Raw genomic sequence first — 18,955 nt, forward strand, 5'->3', positions numbered from 1 at the left:
CAATAAACTGGTAAGTTGATGACCATTTAGACTTCGTTTAGATAACACACGTCTTCAAAATTAATAGTTTAAAATAAAATTTTGGGGAGTCAAAAATTGAAAAGTGAAACGCTAAAATGTATATACAAACCTATTCTATCACTTCCCTCTGAGCAAAGTCTTAAGGGAATTATATATTGAAACTGTAGGAGATCATAGTGGGTTTAACGACAACGAAACAGCAATCAAACAACAAAAACACATAAGGACAGCTAGTGGGCAACATATATAGTGTTCACCAATAGATAGGTGTATACACAACATGCCAATTTCTTAATCATCCCTTATTTCTTTATCATTGTGAATAATTTATCCCGGAAAATAGAATACATGTACTACATGTCTTTGATTTAACAGAACAAATGATAAAAGATCTGGCATAAAAACGTGATTCTCAATATAATTTAAAAATTGAGGAGAAAGCCAGAATAAGAAAGTTATACAATTTAAAGAATACCAATGTAACAGTTTTACTACTAAGAGGTATATTGTCCCCCTTCTTTTAACCTACAAGAAAACTTCCTCAGAGCCGATGATTAAATATCCACCTTATTTTTCGAAATGTTCATATATGTAATTAAATGTTTAAAACAGTTATCAAATCGGTTTGACGTTAAATCAATATTAAAAATGCCATATAAATAAATAAATGCTTAAAAAAATGATGCAATTATGTTATCAATCTAAAAATATTAATCATGAAAAAAATAAATACATATATATTAAATGACTGAAGCAATTAAAATTCTTAAGGATATTGTTTCAATATTGCCGAAAACTGAGACTACTATAACTGGTATACATGTAGTAGTCTCGGCTGAAAACAATACGTAATATTGACAATATACGCAAGTGTGACAAACCAATCACAAATTTGTTGTGTTGGATTATTCATGGTTGACTAGTTCTATATTAACCAGTGACACGTGTCATAATTTTTAAGAAAAGGGACAGAAAAAGTATTAAACAAAAATAACTGGTTTTTCAAAACTATATTTTCAAAATGCACTGCATAATTTAAACAGCTTTAAAGTGTTTCATTTTATTTTATGTTTGTGCGTATACGAAAAATTGATTGCAAGTTAAACTTCAATGTTCATGACTTACGAGTATTATATTTCTTGTGAAATTGATAGATGAGCGTTTTTTACAACTACCGAACAAAAGAATATAGCGTAAACGTCAATTAATGGACAAGCAACCCAACGAGAAAAACAAAAAAATTAAGAGGCATCTACATGTACATGTATAACTAGTTTGGAGTTAGAGAAATCATTCAATGCCATATGATTCTATTCAGATTTGTGCGTTTTTCGATTTACGAATAAGTCAATAAGATAAAAAAAAAAGTAATTGAAGCCAAAAAAAGGATACATGAATTAACGTAATAACATAAGTTAACATATACATTACCTAGTAGCATTTAATATAACAACATTTGAACTTATTATTACCATTTTTTTTTTTCAATTGTAATTTTATGTTTATGTATATTTAATGTTACCCGATATGGAGTTCTTCTAAAAATAAAAATCATTTGAATGGGTATTTCTGGTGTATATACATGTATCACACGTGCTATCTACATGTACAATATACGGAAATGACACGGCTGGGTATTGTAAAGTTACTGCAGGAAGATTAATGTCAGGTGTATATCCCCGGGCGAAGAATTTACTGGTTTGTCAAAACGGTTAGTGTAGGTGTAATTTGTCATATTGTAAAGGTTTGAATCGCGCTCATCTCTTATTTGTTTTTTTTATTATATGAATTGCGCCGATAAATAGAAATTGACACATTCCCCATTTCCATTCTCTATGTTATTAATTGTGTCATATTTACCTCGAAACGATTAACCTATTTACACGTACATATAACATTAGAATACTGACTTCAACTGTTAAATAACTTTATAACTACTAAAATTATTAAAATTTGAAATTATGTGCTTTAAGAAAGTCTCCTTCTGTATGCCATTTTTTGTGTGTCAATTCTATCATTCCATCAGGTCCTTAATGCACTATTTTGTTCTAAGTGCATGCACTAAGGATGCGATTTTTGGTATTTCTTCTTGTACCTATAAATACCTGAAAGGACCTCCTCAGTGCACTAAGAACAAACATTTGAAAACAAGTCTATAATATGTGCGCATTTAAATGATTGTTTTATTGGCGCAAATGAATGCTGCAGTTTTTACAATAAAGTGATGCAAAAAAAGAATTGCCGTAATTAAATTGTGGCGCAAATTATTTTCTTTTAGCAAAACTGGATATCGCCCTTTAAAACATTGTGTGTACACAAACGAAACATCATTCATCTTTTACGCAGTCTAGCCGGAGAATAAAAGTTTTTGCAATTTGTGTAGGATTTTAATTTTAGAATGTAATGAACAAGTAAGAAGATCGTTAGAAACCTTAAGTGAATCGGAAAAGGAGCTATGCGCGATGAAAGGGGAAAGTTTGGTGCGTCGATAACAAATTTCATAGATGCATGTGATAATTGTAAAATTTCAAGTCTTTAAATAACATCCATTTGTAGAACTGATTATTTCGATCCTTCAAATATGTGTAAAATAATAATAAACAAATATATTATTTAGTCTCTTTCATATAAGTACTGTAGATTTGTATTTCATCATCGATTGCAAACATACCGTCCAGTGACAAATAGTTCATGTATTCGTACAAAGAACAAATCAACTTATTTAAAAATACAATTGATTGGTTATTTAAGGTAAATGATTTGCGACAGAATAAGTAAAACTTGACCAGAAGCTTACCTCTAAAATAAAGAAATATAAAAAAGGTAGAGTTATTTGTTAATTCTGTATTTTACTTATACATGGACTTTAGCACTTTTTACAGTAAAAAAAAACAGTTTTAACACCGACAGCAGAAATCACAAGCGACGCTGGTTCCATAGATATCTTCAACGAATTTTTATATATCCCTGTCAGTTTTCGGTATATATCAGACTCTGACATTGCGGAGAACACATACCATGGATGTGTTGTCTTTTTTTTCTAATACATTTAGATATAAAACGTGTACTTCATATAAAGCCTCATTTATAAAACATTATATATAATTTATTATGTCAAGGAAATATTTGAATCAGAGAAATATTTGGCGGAGGAGAGAGAGAGAGAGAGAGACATCGAGAGACTTATATCGCGGTATTTGGTTTGTTGTTCATGTCAAAATGTGATAGGAGGAAACGTTTCCCCTTCGTTTTATAGATATTCCATAATTATATTAGTTAGAGATTTAATCCAATCCAAACTAATAATTGTTTTGTTTATCCCGCATCTTTTTATATTAAATCATTTTAACTCAAAACTATAATAATTGAAATAAGTTTCTGAAATAAAACCCTAACATACTTGTATATCAGACGCTTAACAAAACGATATACCATACAATTGATGAAACGCTAAACCATATCACATACCATACGATAAACGAAACGCTAAACGCTAAACCATACCATAAACCATACGACAAATAAAACGATTAACGATACCATGAAGCATACGTTATACAAAACCCTCAACGGTGACATTTACTATACCATTATCGAACGATGAACGAACGCTGACCGAACGTTGTATGGACGCTATACGAATGATGTACGAACGATGACCGAACTCTATACGAACGATTACCGAACGCTGTACGTACGATTCCCGAACGAAAAAAGTGTTAACTTTTAGTTTCAGGGACTGTACCTGATTACAATGTATTAAAACTAACGAAATCAATGATCATAGCAGATTTTGTTATTATCTCCCTCAGGCTAAGCTCTGATTCCTTCCGCTCCGGTTCTGGCTAAAATGTAGGTCTTTTTTGTAATTGGACGTTTATGATTAAACACATAAGTATATAACATCTCGATCATTACTAAATGTATGCAGTCAAACCTGTTTGAAGAGACAACGCAAAGGAGCCCTAACATTTGGTCTCTCAAAACAGGTGGTCTTTTAATACAGGTTCAATTCATAAGAAATGCACTACAGCAATGTACAGGGGGATCTAAAATTGGTATTCTTTAAACACAAATGTTTGCTTATTACAGCTAGTCTAATTAGGTATGACTGTATTACTACTATTTGACGAGATGAGCGTCTGGTAGATTAAAATTGTACACTTTTATTACGTTATTACAAGTCATCAATAATTGCAACAATTGTACTTATCTTTTACGCCAGATTACTTTTGTTCACGTTTCTTTTTATAACAGTATTACGTATTTGTGATGATATGTATGAGGGTATTAGCTTTTCAGAGTTTAAAGTTTGACAGTCTTTACTGACCATTGATATAAAATGATTAACGGCATACGTTACAGTTACAGGAGAGGTTATGACGTTGCTAACGTAAAAAGTTATTTTTGCTACGTCACAATGTGACATATTTGGAAAAGATGCATTTTTCGACTGAATTTTTATTAATCAAACTAATTTAACTTTTTAAGAGTTCATGGACCCTCCTTTTTTTAGATGGCATTTGGTTTGATGACGTATGAAGATTATTTGAACTAAGTTTCATGAAAAAGTCAATAATGCACTTTTTTTTAATTTGATGAATATACAGCAAAACAAAAGTTTTTTTTTCTTCATTCATGAACATTTGATAAATTTTCAGTTATTTTTAAACAAAATATTTCATAAATTTATAGGATACTTATATAAAAGAGAACCTATAAATAACTTATTTTATCATCCTCCTTTTTTGATGACATTCGGTTTGATTACGTATGAAGATGATTTAAAAAAAAAATTCATGAAAAAGTCAATGATTCAATTTTTTTTAAATTTGATAAATATACAGCAAAACAAAAGTTTTTTTTTTCTTCATTCATGAACATTTGATAAATTTCTAAACAAAATATTTCAAAAATTTATAGGATACTTATATAAAAGAGAACCAATAAATAATTAAAAAAAAAGCAGCTTGTGTTTATCTTTAAAAATAAAAAAAGTTATGCATTTCTGTCTAGAGGGAAATACGTCTACACATCCGAATTTTGAGCAAATATCTGAAATATCGACCTCATTTTAGACAAAAAGTAGCACATGAAGGTAGATTTGTATTGCATATTTGATTTAAGCAGGTAAATCAAAGCCTACATGTACATATCTTAAAGGGAAACATTCTCACCGTCAGAAATTAACTGTTGGATATGCCCTTAATAACAGATATCGGATATTGATTTTATATGCCATTTCTTACACGCATGATATTTTCAATATCAATATAGATTTTGATTGAACTAAAGCATAATGACAAAATGAATGAGTACAAATGTAATGCATAATTGCAATAAGCTGAGCATTTATTAGATTATTACCTATGTGAGTTTAACTGATCGGGCGGAGCTTACATTTTAATTTGCATAAGGACAGTCTATTTGAAGACGTGTGCGATAAGGATGATTGCTGCTATAATTATTACTGATTTCTAATCACCTTATCATCAAAATATTATAGAATACACAACTGTAACAACTGCTGTCATTAAAATTCAACTTTCATATTCACAAAATCCAAAATGTGACAATGTTTACTTTTTTAAAAACTTCCATGTCAAAGAGAATTAAAACTGTGTCTCACTATTTTTTTTGGCAAATATCTATATAGTGTTTACATATTTTAACCGAATCAATGACCATAACTTGACACGTCATTGGTGAGTTAATTCTCAAAAACCTGTCTATAGATGGATCATAAGCGAACGCGTTAAATTCCGTCCAGTCAATTGAAATAAATCAAATAATATGTTTGGCGTAAGGTAAGAGTTTGGATGGATTTCAAGCCAGGTTCGATTTCCTGTTTTGACATAAGAAAATATCATATCAGGAACATTAAAGTTGTTATCCATTCGTTTGACGTGTTTCAGCTTTTGATTTACATTTGAGTACGGACTTTCTGTTTTGGATTTGAGGTGTTTTTGATATCTTACCCTTTAACGACCTAATGTTTGTAGACAAGACTCATAGAAATACATCTTGTTGTCTATCTTGTAAAACGTCTCATTTTATTTTTATCTCTAACTGAACTATCTAAAAAAGATCTCACATAAAATGATGTTATGCAAACTTGTTATTTTGATAAACAATTAAACTTTAAGCCAAGTTAAACTAGAATGCGTTGCAAAGTCCCGTCGTCCTATCTGAAATAGTATACAGTTATACATACATACAACACATTCCTGAAACTAGTTTTATGTATAATTATTGCAGCCATGTTTATAATGTATTACGTTATGAAACAGTCTAATTAATGTATATTTATATAAACAGTTCCTCCGACTCGTAATTGTGTCAGATGGTGCAGGGATGTCTATCCACCGGGTAAGTATTCTTTTTTATAAATGTATGTGTCGGTCAAATGATTTGAACATGCTTTATTTAGAAAACATTAAAAAAAATGTTTAGCTAGCTATCAAACCAAGTTCAATCCACCATTTTCTACATTTGAAAATGCCTGTACCAAGTCAGGAATATGACAGTTCTTGTCTATTCGTTTTTGATGCGTTTTGTTATTAGATTTTGCCATGTGATTATAGACTTTTCGAATTGATTTTCCTCTGAGTTCAGTATTTTTGTGATTTTACTTTCCACATTGAAATGTCGCATGTAATTATACACATGCATATATTCTATATTAAAATACACTAATATTAGTGACCTCATCAACCAATTATCGTATTGAATATGTACCTAAAACATTAGTTACTATCAAATTTATTTAGTAATTTCATTGCCCCAACAAATGTTGAACGGATTATATTTCAGCAATGCTTGATGAAAATATTAGCATTTTTGAGGAAAAGGACACAAGTGACGATGATCAGGAATGAATTGGGTATATATTTTAAGTATACACTGTCAAATTCTCAATTAAACAATATAATTCGATTGTTTACTTATTGTTTGAAATATATTTTCAATTCAATGAAAACATTTTTTTTTACATTGCCAACAATACATTACTTCTATTTTAAAAAATTAATTCTGCATTTTACCTATTGTTTACTTTCCAGGACCCGACAGGGGTGCATGCAATAGAGACTGTCTTAGTAAGTTAATGTTTTGTACACTCTCAAAGATGTGGGAATCTTTTTGACTAGATGCACTGTTAGAGAGAAAAAAGTGCATATTGTCATTTCAATACACTTCAAATGAAAGTGGCTTATAGTTTGATTATAGTCCATTCGTTTTTGATGCGTTTTGTTATTAGATTTTGCCATGTGATTATAGACTTTTCGAATTGATTTTCCTCTGAGTTCAGTATTTTTGTGATTTTACTTTCCACATTGAAATGTCGCATGTAATTATACACATGCATATATTCTATATTAAAATACACTAATATTAGTGACCTCATCAACCAATTATTGTATTGAATATGTACCTAAAACATTAGTTACTATCAAATTTATTTAGTAATTTCATTGCCCCAACAAATGTTGAACGGATTATATTTCAGCAATGCTTGATGAAAATATTAGCATTTTTGAGGAAAAGGACACATGATTTCATTTAACCAATACAAGTGACGATGATCAGGAATGAATTGGGTATGTTTTAAGTATACACTGTCAAATTCTCAATTAAACAATATAATTCGATTGTTTACTTATTGTTTGAAATATATTTTCAATTCAATGAAAACATTTTTTTTTACATTGCCAACAATACATTACTTCTATTTTAAAAAATTAATTCTGCATTTTACCTATTGCTTACTTTCCAGGACCCGACAGGGGTGCATGCAATAGAGACTGTCTTAGTAAGTTAATGTTTTGTACACTCTAAAAGATGTGGGAATCTTTTTGACTAGATGCACTGTTAAAGAGAAAAAAAGTGCATATTGTCATTTCAATACACTTCAAATGAAAGTGGCTTATAGTTTGGTACAATTACTAAAGTTTCGTCTATATTCGACTTTATTATTCGACGATATTAGTGAGCTGTACATATTTAAATGGTCGAATTAATGCAAAATAAGGTCAACAGTAGTTCAAAAGTCATAACTTGGTTGAGAGAAAACAAATATGTGTTACAAACTAAGCCGTAGATTAACACATAAATTGTAACGGGAAAACAACGGAATAACAGAAACACTGAAGTGCCACAACAAAATACGCCAATATACATTGAAACGGACTATTTGACTAAAATTATCAATAGCAATATTCCTGACTTTGTACAGGACATTTCAAAATATAGGGCGGGGGGGGGGGGGGGGGGAAGTTGAGCCCAATTGTAAGGCAAGCCAAACCTACCGCTCATATGTCGGCTTGTATGGCGATTTTAGATAAATCTATCAAATGACAACACTACGTGACATGAATAAAGTACAGATAAACGAATTTTCGGGACAGAGAAACGAATAAATATATAGTTTAATAGTTCAATTCAACAGGTAAACAGCAGAATAACAATGCAAATTTTCCTTTAAAAACAACACACCACTAAAAGTATAGTACTTTTGTGACGTATGTATAGTCTTAAAATTCAAACAACGATACATGTTAAATGAAACGAGATCAACTTTTGTAAATACAAATAAATATCATGATTATAATGGTCTTTAAAGGCAAGTTGAAATTGATGCTGTGACGACGTCAAAATTTGGACTAACATAATACTTTTTCTACCAAAAAAATACAATTAACGCGACTTTACTTAAAAGAAAAACAAATGTGAAATGCAACGAAAATACATGTACAGTATTCATACCAGCGTCTTTATAAAACAGAACCCAAAAAAGAAACATTACCAAAAAGATGCATGATAGATGTATAGATACTGTGACACGTCGTAAAGCAATGCAAATTCATACTTGACAACGCTTTTATAATCTGGAATAGGTCACTTTCATTTACCAACAATACGACGACATAAATGTCAGACCACAATATAAGACGTAGTTGAAAATGCCGTGTGTCAGTTTGGACACAGACCGTTTGAGAGACACAATTTAAAACATTTTGACAAATATTGCTAACACAATCTATGATCGATGCATATTTACTTTGGATTTTAAATCAGCCAATATTTTGAAAAAATCAAATCTACAGAAGGAAAAGAAAAGACCATATCAATGACACTTAATGTCAGCGTTCTTCGTTGTTCAAATCCTTGTGAATGTCGTTATATACAAATTATTTAATAATGTATGGCTATTATTGCATTTTTTATGAGGATGCAATGGCCGATATATATCTATCAGAAAATATTAAACAGAAACAACTGCAACAAAACACGCCTTATAAAAAATAATTTATTTTGGTTATTTTGATTATTTTGTTATTTCATCAGTATTTTTTTAAAATAATTATATACTTTTACAAAACATATTTTGAAATACATTATTAAAACATGATTTTTAATGCTATCTCACCCTTTTATGCCTCTTTTGAATTTGTATTAAAGATATACCTTTGGGAGATTGTGTGAGATGGTGCAGGGAAAATGGATCTACTGGTAAGTCAATACATTATTATGTTATGTGTTTGTACTTTTTTAATCTAGTAACGACTTTCACAACTGTATCATGTATGACAAATAATTAAATGCTATGTTATAGGTCAACAAAACTATTAAGATATTAAGTGTTTAGTAAATTGGAAATCAAACTGACACATAAAGAAGAGTTTGTATTAATTGCAGGGAATCAACTCAATGAATGCATTGGATCCTGTTAATGTAAGTTTTATTTTAACAATTAAACTAAAGTAAATATTTAACCACAGATACGAAATTGTGCGTTTGAGTTCATAGTTTTGAGTATTTTTAGGGAGGAAATTTCTAAGAAGCATACATAATTATAGCCTTTGTATGAGAATGATACGAAATAACATCGACATAAGAGAACCGTATTGAATGAGGACCGAGGGTCCGAGGTTGAAATGCCTCTCTTGGTCTATGTAATTATATATATATATATATATATAATATCGTATTGCCCTCAATCAAAGGCTACAATGGTTATATTAATAATGAAACATTTACAACATATTCTGTGAGGGAACTGTTAACTAAATTATTATGATTATTGTTATTGGAACTATGTGTTGAGTAGTACACTACATTCAATATTTACACAATCTCAATTGTTAAATATCCTTGGATTATTGTATATACGCTTTTGCAAATATATGTACATTGTAAATACACATCAGCTATTTTCTACCATACGAAAAACAATCACAGCTGCTGAAAATTCAAGGCTCATTTTACATGTTTTGTTAAATATTTACATTGTAAACACACAACAGTTATCTAAAACGTTTTGTTCTGCAGATTGAAAGTGGTGCTCGGAAACAATGCATATATATGCAAATAAACTCAAAATAGATACCAGGACTTACTTTAGTATATACGCCAGACGCACGTTTCGTTTACAAGAGACTCATCAGTGACGCTCGAATCCAAAAAAGTTTAAAAAAAAAGAGTCAAATAAAGTTCGAAGTTGAAGAGCATGGCACATATTTTTTTTCATTTCTTGGATGAATTAACTTTTTTTATTTCACCTTTGCCTTGTGCTTCTACATAAAGTTTAAATAGTTTAGAACTTGACCTTGACATGTAACAAGTCACCCTTTTGCAGATCTGTCAGACACAAACATGTATAAAATTGAGAATGGAAATGTATAGTCTGAATTGATTAGAGATTGATATTGACATGTGTCGACGTGACACCATTTTCCAGAACTACCAGATCTCTCAGACACATACATGTATAGTCTCAATAGTTTAAAGCTTGACATGTGACATGACACTCATTTCCGGATCTGTCAGAAACATACATGTATAGGTCTGAATGGTTTAAAGCTTGACATTGTCATGTGACATGAAACCCTTTTCCGGGTCTGTCAGAAACATACATGCACAGTGTGAATACTTCAGATGATCAATTGACAAGTGACGTGAGTGATACCCTTTTCCGGATCTGTAAGACAAATGCATGAATAGTTTGAATGGATTAGAGCTTGACATTGACATCTGACATGACACCCTTTTCCAGATGTCTCAAACACATACATTTATAGTCTGAAAGGTTTAAAAGCTTGGCATTAACATGTTGACATGACACCCTTTTTCATATCTGTCAGAAACATACATGTATAGTCTGAATGATTGAGAGCTTGGCATTGACATGTGACGTGATTATTTGTAGATACATTGTGCCAATTATTAAGTTCGTAAATACCTTTAAAAATGTATACTGAAAAAAAACATAAATATGACAACATTGACGTTTCAAATGTATATCATTTTTAATCCGGAACATAATACTTCATATTTGCATTGTACACAGAACACATAGATTTGATCATTCTTTATTCTCCGACTGCTATATCAAGATTATTCTTGGAATTACATAGTTAATATTTAGAAATGCTTTTTTTTCATTGATTTTAATCTATATGCACTTGTTATTTTCATAATAGCTCATTAAAGAGAATTTTATAATTGCAGAATATAAAAGAGGTCAATTTGAAAGTGAGACCAGCAGATCTCGAGTGACAAAGAAACGAACCTAACAATTTGGCTTTTTATCATTGCAATAAAAGTTCATCGCAATTTATGAAACTCTCTTTCTTTATTTGATAAGTCATGCATCTTGATATATATTCATATGTTTCATAACGAGTCAGAATAGGATATCCCTTTATATCAACTCCAGATATTTAATTTCAACATAACAATAAATGAATTTTGGTCAATTTTCATTATTACTGTTTGAATTATATAACAATAGTTGATATCCAGTCATATCTAATTTTCACAAGTTTGTTAAACCTATTTCTCTAATAATCATCACTCTCAATTCATAAATTGACAATTCCGCGACATGTTGATGGAGTCTTTTGCACATTACTTTATGACGTCATATATATTCTTGTTCGTTGTCAAATCTGACAAAAAGGTGATCGTCAGGATTAGGTTGCACAAACGTCTATTAAGTTAAATGTGTATTCCACTAAGTGTTTTATATATAATTGATAAAATTACATATGTCCGTTGGATATTACATGTATAAGGAAACTTAGATTATCATACAGCAGTCTGAATACAATGAATGCGTAACCTTAAATAATTGGATCGTTTTTAATAGATAATGTGTCAGGTAATCAGTAAAGGTTTTTTAAGCGTTATGATGGGGTCAAACATGCACCTCGAACATTCAATTTTAAGAAGGAACATCATATAGGGGTCAAACACCACAAATACAGGTGTTTTGATAAGAACGTTCTTATCGGTCAAGCATTTATCTCGAACAACTCAGTAGAAGTGTTTTATTGCCGTTTTGTATGGGTCGTACACCTTGAACATTTATCTGGGAGTCATTCACCTCGAAAATCTGCGGAAGATCTGGGTTTATCTCTCTCAAACATCACTGTACCAGTGTTATATGACCGTTATCTTGTAGTCAACCACTTCAAACATCTCAGTACAAGAGTTATATACATCGTATTTAGGGACCATATACTTCGAACTTCTCAGTGTCAGTTTGATATTAACTTTTGTTATGGGTCTTATAGCTCGAGCATCTCAGTAAAAGTACTAGACTAAGTGTTATATGAACGTCACTTTGGGTCATGATCATATTGTGCTGAGATCTGGATATTGCTCAACATTAACTATTCAAAATATGCTGCGCACGTCAACACATCGAGATAACAGATACAACATATACAATTGACAATGAGGGTCGGTTGAAAACAAAACTGTGCGACAAAAGAGATGATTTCAGCTACCCATTTGTGAACTCTCCATATTTTTGTAGCAACATTCCAACAGCGCCTGCATCCGTAGCATATATCTCTTAATTGATAAGATATCCCCGGCTTGTATTTCCTATCATGATTTCTTTGATATAAGGTTGCTGCTCACAAGGAAGCTTTTAAAACAAAAGTTTTAAATGGTGAAGTTGAAATATAGATCTACCCATCGTAAATTTTACGGTAGCTATCACGAGTTGGTTGACCGTTATGACATAACCGTGAAACCGATGATGTGGGATATGTTCTATTTGTCGTAACTACAATTCTCTTCCTTTTTCACGAATGTGACCTATAAAATTAGATTATTTACCGGTTTGTAATAGTATGAGCAACACGACCGTTAGCCACATGTGGAGCAGGATATGCTTACCCTTCCGGAGCACTTGATATCACCCCAGATACTTAATCTTAAGTTGTCTATGAGTCTGAAGTTGACTATCCCCCTCTTATCGTTAGTTCCTACTTTTAAACGTTTGGCGATATTAGGATTAAACATTATACACATTCATCAATCACACGGAGCGTTCATCCTCCCCTTTTCCACCTCTTATTCCGCCACAGACCTGGCAACTACGTCATACTTGACCAATTAACAAGTTTGTTAACACTTTGTCTTTCCAAATTAATATGAAATTGAAAGTGTTTTTAATTCCGTATAACATTTTATGATACTAGTATTGTATTCGTAATCTAAATCTCAAATCAGTATTTCAAAGCAACTATATTTAAAGATTGAAAACAAAAATCATTTGTCTTTCGCTATACATCCAAGGAGACTTCTTCTAGCCAATCAATCTCTATCTCAGCATTTATTTGAGGGAAGTTAAATCAAATATTTAAGAAATAATTCATGGGGGCTTGAAAATATCGTGATTTTACCACGGGTTGGCCTTTTACGACAATTGTTTTACCCCTGACCGATAGCGAGGGGTAAAATATCGGCAAAAATGGACAACCCGTGATAAAATCACGATATATTCAAGACCCACATGAACTATTTCGATTCCAATAGGACAAATAAGGTAATTCTTTTGGATCGAAGCGCTCTAGGTGGAAACAAATATTTGCCATTCCCATAACAATGCATAAACAAACGCACTATAAAATTGACGTAAACGAACGGAACAAACTGAATTAGTGACATCTTTTAACTATTTATAATAACGTATATAGATAGTTTTGGATGACTTTAAATTATATTTTTTTTATGTCTCATATGTTTAAAAGAATATGGCTTATAACACATTTTTTGCATCGTTTGATTACGTGTCCTTGTTGTGATGATTTTTGGTTTCACTATCGTGTATTTTCCTGTAAAATACTAATATTCTGACGTCATCGTTCTATGACTTCTGGAAGCTAATTCATAGAAAACAATATGACGTGGGAGTACGATCGGAACAGCTCAGACAATATATTCATATTTTACCACGGGTGTGTACTCAAAGCGTTTGAAGGACGTCATGTTAGAATCTTTATTTAATTATATGTTATACAACGATTTAAAAATATGTCAAACACAACTTACCCTATAGGCGATGTGGGTTTTACTTCAATAGGAAAGGTATCAACCGACAGATACAACTTACGTATAGACTTATTGTTAAACAATAGACACGGCTGATATGCATAATACCTCTGCAATTATGATATCCTATAGTAGACCTAATTCATTGTAGGACATGTAGAAAATCCGTCCGTTTGGAACACTTCATAACTTTAGTAGTTGTATGAATATCAAACCCGATTTTAAAACAACATGTCGAGTTATTAATCGTTCATATGATAATTCGGAAGTTCACGTTGTATTGGTATTTGTACGACTTTTCCCACAGCAGAGCTATAGAAAATAGCACATTAACATATGTTAGCGGAAACTTTTAAGAAATTACACGAACTCTTTTCATGGATAGAGTCACTCGTAAACTATATACATGATATAGTTCATAAGATATCTTTCATAGTTTATATGAGTTACCTTATAAAGTATACAGATTATCTGATATCAAAAAAGATATATTAATACTTTAAAACATAGGATATAAAAAATATAAGAGATTTTATAACAATATGAGATTACCTTATATGATATATAACATATCTTTTATTACTTTTTATGATATAGGTGAAATCTCATATAATATATAAGATATCTTATAAAACTAGATAATACAATTCTTAGATATCTGTTATATTATATAAGACATCTTAATATTCGAATGAATAGTACTTCATCGCGGGCATTTATAGATTGGTTTAATGTATGTAAACTGTTGTAGGATGCATTTTTGTTAAAGATTTTATATCTTGCGATTTCAGAAAAAGTATTTAAAGTCATATGTACTTGGAGAAAGACAATTATTTCACGCCGTCTCCCCTTTTTTCATGGTCCGTTAATTTTTATGTTTTTATGTTTTCTGTTAAATTCCAAGAGTTTTGTGTTTTTGTATACTATGAAAATACGTATATATAGTATCAAAGGTACCAGGATTATAATTGTGTACGCCAGACGCGCGTTTCGTCTACATAACACTCATCAGTGACGCTCATATCGAAATATTCATCAAGCCAAACAAATACAAAGTTGAAGAGCATTGATGATCCAAAAAAACGGCTCAGGTAATCTATGCCTGTAATAAGAAAATCCTTTGTTTGTCGAAAAATTCAAAGTTTTGTAAACAGGAAATTTATAAAAATGACCACATTATTGATATTCATTTCAACACAGAAATGTTGACTACTGTACTGGTGATACCCTCGGGGACGAAACGTCCACCAGCAGTGGCATTGACCCAGTGGTTTAAATAGTTATCAAAGGTACAAGGATTATAATTTTGTACGTCAGACGCGCGTTTCGTCTACATAAGACTCATCAGTGACGCTCATATCGAAATATTTATCAAGCCAAACAAATACAAAGTTGAAGAGCATTGATGATCCAAAATTCCAAAAAGTTGTGCCAAATACGGCTAAGGTAATCTTTGTCTTGAATAAGAAAATCCTTAGTTTTTCGAAAAATTCAAAGTTTTGTTAACAGGAAATTTATAAAAATGACCACATTATTGATATTCATGTCAATACCGGAATGTTGATTACTGGGCTGGTGATACCCTCGGGGACGAAACGTCCACCAGCAGTGGCATTGACCCAGTAGTTTAAATAGTTATCAAAGGTACCAGGATTATAATTGTGTACGCCAGACGCGCGTTTCGTCTATATAAGACTCATCAGTGACTCCAATATAGAAATATTCATCAAGCCAAACAAATACAAAGTTGAAGAGCATTTAAGATCCAAAATTCCAAAAAGTTCTGCCAAATACGACTAAGGTAATCTATACCTGGATTAAGAAAATCCTTAGTTTTTAGAAAAATTCAAAGTTTGTAAACAGGAAATTTATATAAATTACCACATTATTGATATTCATGTCAACACCGAAATGTTGACTACTGGGCTGATGATATCCTCGGGGACGAAACGTCCAACAGCAGTGGCATCGACCCAGTGGTTTACATAGTTATCAAAGGTACCAGGTAGCATATTTACCTGACGATATCAGGATATTGGTATTTAGTCAAATCTTAACTGGAATTTGTGACACTATTACAATTCTAAAATTTACAAAACGTAAACAAAATGTCGAAATATTTAGGCTTGAAATAATTATATTTTTGAATAAGTTAATGCAAGCACATGAGGTGTATAGTGTCTTATACGATTACAGGTTTGTAATGTTTAACAACCATATTATATCAGTGTGTAAACACGTTAATTATGAGCTTTGAAAGTCAAGTAGTTTTCTGAGTAAGTGTTAAAAATTTTCAAACAACCATTCTTTACTGTGGTTAGCATTCATTAGTCGTCAGTATCTATAGATTAACAACTTGTGGTTATATTGATTATTTAGAATCTTCATTGAAGGTGGCGGACAAATTCGCAGCTAAATAAATCGATTGATGTGTCATTTGTATACAAGAGTATATTCCTTTGAAGTATGAGTCTATGTTTAATTTCATAAAGTCAATGTTGATTGTCTACCTTCAACAGGGTTATAAGTTTATCTTATACATGTAGTTTTTTTTATTGAATTTAAAATCGCTACAAAATCTGTACTAGATACTCGCATTTTTCATTAGTTTATCAAAGACATTTGTTTATAATAAGAATTTCTTTTATTTGTTTTGAAATGTTTAAAATTGATATATACCAATATAAAGAATTGTTATGTTATCTTTAAATATAAATATGTTTTTTTTGTTATCGTCTAAAATAAGCAAGATCAAATCTACCTTCATCATCACTAACTTTCTTAGAGCGAAGAGACAGACTGCTCTAAATCACAGATCACAGGCACTCGTTTCAAAATAACAATTTCCTTTATTATACCTTAATATTCCATTAAGGTAAATAGGGAGAAATATTCTGAAACAGGTGACTACGTCACAGAAAAAGCATCTTCCAAGTATTCATGAAATTGCTCTCTATTAAAGCTATATCCTGGAAATTATTAAAAAAAAACAACACTTTTTTCCTACTTTTAATTTGAGATACAATATGCCGGTGAAAAACATTAATTGTGCTGTCAGGAATACACTGTTTCAAGTTGTGGTATGCATAAAAAAAATGCCCAACAGCATTAGTCCTTCTACTCGTAAAGGCATTTGTTTCTAAGATCGATATGGTGTATACCATTATGCCAGAACTCAAATGAAGCAGAAAGCTGATGTAACTTATCTGCTGTACTCGACCCCTTAAGACAAATACATGAAAGAAGTGTAATAACGCCTAACACAAACACACAAACAAACAAACACAAAACAGTACACCATATATAGCCACCACTTTATTCCAGAAGCTTCTATAAACTGATGCCGAATGCTAGAGTGTAAAATTGTAATTGAGACCTACCCAAAACAATTAGAACTTTTCTAAAAAAAGACTATATATGAAAACAGAACTATATGATCTTCCCATATAATGATTGAATGTTAGGAAAATTGACCAGAGTTATCTTACTTTAATCACAGAGAGGGGAAAGCAAACAATTTTTTTATTTAAGCCTAATTAACATTAAAACAATTTTCGACTAATAAATAAAGTTACCTTACTGAAATATAAGGACTTTGTTAGCTAAATCTATTAATTTTATTAAATATTATGTATTTTTATGACAATAGAGAAAGATGCTATACCAGGATTATAATTTTCTTCGCCAGACGCACGTTTCGTCTACATAAGACTCATCAGTGACTCATCAGTGACTCATCAGTGACTCATCAGTATATTATAAATAAAGTGAATTTGCTAATAACTATCCATTCTTTTCTACGGCGATCACGTCTATATTATACAGAGAGTCTTAATATATTATAGGAGTATAATCATAGTATACATGCAGAATAACCCGAAAATTATTGTCCTGTCCCAGAGTAATTATAAAATTATAAAAATGTTTAAACGTTTAAATCCGGAAGTCTTGTATATGACTTAAAAGTCGGTTTGATGACGAAAACAATACCTGGACGCCTTTTTTCGTTTTTCTCCAAGAATAACGTCGGTCAAAATTTTATAGCTTTTACCGATCCTAAAATTTAAAAAAAAATTAAAGAAGATATCATTGGTATATCTGAATGGACTTGGATTTGTCTCAGAATTTTATTCTTCAATCAACCATGGCCAGGTATACCTTTGAATGCTAAAAGTCAAATAAAAGGTCGAAAGAATACTATCTCGATTCTTATCTATTTTTTTATATTATCTCAATTCATTATGGGAAAAAATAATATTAAATTGTCAGATGAAAATGTAATTTAAAATGATCAAAACGAAAAAGAAAGAAATATATATATATATATATATACATATAAAGAATAGGAAGTAATGGGCTAACAAATAGAGGAAAATGACTTCAAAAACTAAAGAGAATAGAATTGAAGAACGTTAATTAATATAGAAATGCACTTACATGATATCAATATAAAAGGCTTTTAAAAATCATCTGACAAAAAAAAGTTGCATTTAATTATGATACGAATATAAAAGGAAACCAGGTGCATTACACGAGGAATCATTTATCTCTATTCTATTTATAATTCAAATTATCTCCCCTGGCTTAC

General features: G+C 31.0%; 1 long non-coding RNA gene across 1 annotated transcript; it reads left to right on the top strand.

The window, feature by feature from the left end:
- The first annotated feature begins 6,062 nt into the window (after positions 1 to 6,062).
- LOC139492492 (uncharacterized) lies at positions 6,063 to 11,623 on the top strand. Its single transcript, XR_011656860.1, has 5 exons — positions 6,063 to 6,390; positions 7,083 to 7,118; positions 9,481 to 9,531; positions 9,718 to 9,753; positions 11,530 to 11,623. It is a non-coding gene; the product is annotated as an uncharacterized lncRNA (long non-coding RNA).
- Positions 11,624 to 18,955: the final 7,332 nt, after the last annotated feature.

Source organism: Mytilus edulis, chromosome 10 (genome assembly GCF_963676685.1).
Source record: "Mytilus edulis chromosome 10, xbMytEdul2.2, whole genome shotgun sequence".
Taxonomy (NCBI): domain Eukaryota; kingdom Metazoa; phylum Mollusca; class Bivalvia; order Mytilida; family Mytilidae; genus Mytilus; species Mytilus edulis.